Source organism: Bison bison, unplaced genomic scaffold (genome assembly GCF_000754665.1).
Source record: "Bison bison bison isolate TAMUID 2011002044 unplaced genomic scaffold, Bison_UMD1.0 scf7180017864348, whole genome shotgun sequence".
In the NCBI taxonomy this organism is placed as follows: Eukaryota; Metazoa; Chordata; class Mammalia; order Artiodactyla; family Bovidae; genus Bison; species Bison bison.
In genome coordinates, this window is record NW_011494920.1 from 1,647,345 (window position 1) to 1,652,433 (window position 5,089).

A 5,089-nucleotide genomic window follows, 5' to 3' on the forward strand; every position below is an offset into this window, starting at 1 on the left:
TATTTCCACCTTAAGGTTCTGAGTTGGAATTGAAGTTGCATAAGATTTACCAGTTTCATAAAGGAAATAACAGCATCCTGAAAATAAGCACTTTGAGAGTTTAATCCAGAATTAAAATTTGGACTATTGGTTGGGAGAGTAGCATTGACTTATATACAATACCATGTGTAAAATAAATAGTGGGAACCTGCTGTATAGCACAAGGAGCTCAACTTTACACTCTGTGATGATCTAGAGGGGTGGGGTGGGGAGGTGGGGTAAGAGGGAGGCTTAGGAGGGAGAAGATATATGTATCCATATAACTGATTCCCGTTGCTGTACATCAGAAAGTAACACAACATTGTAAAGCAATTATCCTCCAATAATAAAAAATTTTAAATATATGCAAAAAAATCCAGACTGTTTCCAAATATCAGTGGTTCATCAATTCAAAGTGCTGAAAGGACTACAGAAGAAGAAAATTCAAAAGTAAAAGAGTTCAGATTTTAAGTGTGCACCAAATAGAGTGATAAAAATGACAAGCAGGGGTGGCCTGCAAAGGTTAGAGAGTCTTACAAACTTCTTGTAAAGTCAAGGTCCCTGCTCCATAATTCCTGCTTCTCTTACAAAATAGTGAATGGATGCCCCCTTTGACTTCCGGCCTTCTCTCTAATGTCTGAATGTGAGACTTACATCATCTCCATTTCCTTCCTCTAGCTAGGCTCTGAAGTAGTCCATCTTCCCAGGACAGAATCAAGAGTGGTGCTATTTTAAGAATGCAACTCAGTGGTCTCTTGACTGGTAACCAAGTGACAGGAAGTCCCCCTCCCAAGCCCTCTGGGGCATTTACTGTGGACAGAAGATTACCTTCAACACTTGTGAAGAGCATCTATTTTGAGAGAGGTCGAAAGTTTTAGAATTGACAAGATAGTAAGTTTATATCTGTTTTTATGAAGATCCCCTGGAGAAGGAAATTGCAACCCACTCCAGTATTCTTGCCTGGAAAATTCCATGGACAGACGAGCCTGGCGTGCTGCAGTCCATGGGGTCACAAAGAGTCGGACATGACTGGGCACACACACACACACACGCATACACATACCTAAAGAGCTCAGATGTGAAATTAAAGCTCTCACAAAACATATTTCAAATACAATTTAGCTGAATGTACTTCAAATGCAGTTGAGCTTAGGATTGATACCTTTGATGGAATTTAAACCGTGAATGAAAATTTAAAGAATCATAGTACTTGGGAACATGAGTAGATTTTTTTTTTAATAAAAATTCTAATTTTCTGTGACGCATATAGACTGCAAACATATGCTGGAGATGCCAGTCAATGTTTTGCATCTCCAATTCTTCTTCTTAAGAGAACCTGCCTCCCATCCTGGCTCCTGCTCAAGAGGCAGACCTGGGTATCTATATTTGTATCTAGCAGCCGGACCCCTTTTAACACCTAATAAATCTGGAATGAGCATCTGATCTGAGCTGGGTTAATCCATTTCCCAACATTAGGAATTTGAAATTGAAACACTAATAGTAAATCTATGAAGTACCGCAATGCATGGCCAACTGGAAACTGGGACAAAGCAAATACATTGTATGTAATCAAGAGCAGAGAAACCAAGAGAAAGTGGAGAAAGCCATTCTAGAGAGACATGCAGGAAAATGAATAAAAATATATTCCACAGTGGTTACCAGCAGGGACTTGAATTCCAGCCAAAATGAATTATTATTCTGATTTTCAATAGAAGCTACATTTTACAGTATGTTAGCTTAAGGATAATTTACTTAGATAACTTAACACCTTAGACTTATAACAAACTGATTCCCAGATATTCCTTGGATACCTAAATCATTTCTAAGATATGACATTGAAACATTCATCACTAAGCATAATTTTCTGTGTTTACCATTTCACTTTGTATTCTAAACGCTACAAAGAGACTATTTATTTGTGTCTGTTAAATGAATATGCTTACTTTTGCCACTTTGTGAAGCCTTATAAAGGATGTGTGGGGCTGCAGAAAGTTGTGTTCTATGTATTCATAAGCTCTGATAGTTTGCTAAAACGTAGATCATACAGTTCACAATGACTTACCCTTTAGTTTTCTGGAAAATAAAATTTCTTTGGTTAAAAGTTACCATTAAAGCAAATGATTGGGATCACATACTTAGGAGCAATAGTTTCAGAGAAATACAACTGTGCACAAACTTTTGTTTTTTTGAGAAAAATAGTTTTTTCCTAAAGCACCCATTCTCAGGGTTTTGGGTCTCTGAGCTCCTTAGCACATTTCCACCAGCAATGTATGACTGATTCATTTTCTTGGTGTGCTCACCGGCATTTGATGTTGTCATTGTTTTCAATTTTAGCCATTCTGTTAGGTATGAAGTAATATCTCATTGTGGTTTTAATTTGCATTTTTCTATGACTAATGCTTTTGAACATTTTTAATGTGCTAATTTGCCATCTGTATGCCTTCTTCAGAGAAATGTTTCATTTATTTTTCCCATGTTTTACACAGACTGCTTGCTTTTTTTCCTGTTGAATTTTGAGAGTTCTTTATATATTTGATACTCATCCTTTGTTTGACATGTGTTTGTAAATATTTTTCTCCCACTCTGCAACTTGTCATCTCCTTGACAGTCTCTTACAGAGCAAAAGCTTTTAATTTTTTATCCAATTTATAAATTTTTCCTTCTACTGATCATGCGTTTGGTGTCAAAGATAAAGAACTCCATGCCCAACCTTAGATCCTTAGCATTTTCCCCATTTTTCTCTAAAATTTTTTGGTTTTCTATTTTGCATTAAGTCTACTATATATTTTGAGTTAATTTTCCCACAAAGTGGGAGACTTAGGTCAAGGTTGCTTCTCCCCCCACCCCATGGAGATTTCTCCAGGACCATTTGTTGAAAAACCTCTGCACTGAGTCCACATGTTAATTGCTAATTTGTAGAAATAGTTGATTTTTGAATGCTTGTTCTTTACCCTGAAAACTTTCAGAATCCACTTATTAGGTCTTTGGATTTTTCTGGCAGATTTCTTGGGATTTTCTACATAGATAATCATGTCATTGGCAAATGGAGAGTTTTATTTTTCCTTTCCAGCATTCACACAGGGGTGTGAGCAGGATCTTTGCCTCTTTCTGATCTTAGAGGAAAAACATTCAGTCTCACTAAGTATCATGTTGGGTTGTAGGTATTTCATATGCTCTTTATCAAGTGGAGGAAGTCTCCCTATATACTTTTTTTTCCTGCGAGTTTTTATTATGAAAAGAGGTTGAAACTTTGTCAAATGCTTTTTCTGCATTGCTTGATATAATCAAGTGAGTTTTCTTCTCTAACCTGTTAATGTCAGATAACATCAATTTTCAAATATTGAACTACTTTTTCATCTCTGATGAAATTTGCTCTGAGATAAATTCTATTTGCACAGTTCTTTTTATACATTGCATAACTGTATTTGCTAATATTTTGTTAAGGACATTTACATCTATATTCATTAAGATATTGGTCTTTCAGTTTCTTTTATACACTATCCTTGGTTTGGTATAAGGATTATAGTAGCTTCAAAAAATGATTTGGGAAGTGCATCCTTTTCTATATTTTGGGAGGAGATTGTATAAAATTTCCGTAGAATTGTGTAGAAATATATGGTAGAAATCACCAATGAAACCATCTGGGTTTGGAGATTTCTTTTGGGGAGCTTTTAGGTTATGAATTTAATTTCCTAAATATTTATAACACTATTCAAGTTATCTATGTCATATTGTCTGAGTTATTTTTCAAAAAAGTGGTCTATTTAATCTGTCAAATTTATGCTTGTAGTATTCCCTTTATCTTTTTGATGTTTTCAATGTCAGTAACCATGGGTTCTGTTTAATTCCTAATATTGATGATTTGTGTTTCTTTGTTAGTTTTCCAAACATTTTGTCAATTTTATTCTGTCAAGAACCAGTTCCTTGTCTTATTTTGTCTGATTTTAATTTCAGTGATTTCTGTTCTTGCCTTTATTTTTTCCTTTCTTCTGCTTACTTTGAATTTATTTTGCTCTTCTTTTTCTAGGCTTCTGAAATGGAAGCTTAGATTTGAGACTGTTCCCCTTTTTTGAAAGTAAGCATTCACGTAAGAAGAAAAAAAAATGTTTTACAAGGGAGGATATGCACAGAGAACTTAAATTTTTAACTTGTAAATAGCAGAGGGGGGGAAAGGCAATTTTAAATGATGGCATAAATACATGTACAAACACCAAGCAGACAGAGTCGCCCACTGATATGAGTTGGTGACCAAACATGAGGGAGATGCATTGGAACTTTACTTAATACTTTTCTTTAATTGAAATCCCCTCATGTGGCAAATGACCTAAGTAAGAGAATTCTGAAAAAGAAGTACATGTGATCATTGGTATCTAGTGTTGGACTCGCCTATTCTTAAGATACTCACAAACTCAATACTGTTTTATTGTTGTCATGTAGTAACCAGACTTACTTTCCTAGGCTTTCACAAAATAAAATGAGCATGAGATAAAGACAGGCTCAGCATATTCCTCCTGTGTTCTTGATAAACTTAATAAAATACTTTTTGTTACCATTCAAGGCCAAAATGTTGGAAGAGTCCTAGATCTTTGACATCTTTTGTCCACTGGCGAGTATGTCTTTGCTCCACTCTGTTCAGCATAGCACATACCGTTCTAGCACACTAAATCTAGTAGAGAGAATTTTAGGTGTAGACAACATGTATTTGCATATTTGAGATAAAAAATTCTCCAAGCCAGGCTTCAGCAATATGTGAACCGTGAACTTCCTGATGTTCAAGCTGGTTTTAGAAAAGGCAGAGGAACCAGAAATCAAATTGCCAACATCCGCTGGATCATGGAAAAAGCAAGAGAGTTCCAGAAAAACATCTATTTCTGCTTAATTGACTATGCCAAAGCCTTTGACTGTGTGGATCACAATAAACTGTGGAAAATTCTGAAAGAGGTGGGAATACCAGACCACCTGACCTGCCTCTTGAGAAATCTGTATGCAGGTCAGGAAGCAACAGTTAGAACTGGACACGGAACAACAGACTGGTTCCAAATAGGAAAAGGAGTTCGTCAAGGCTGTATAT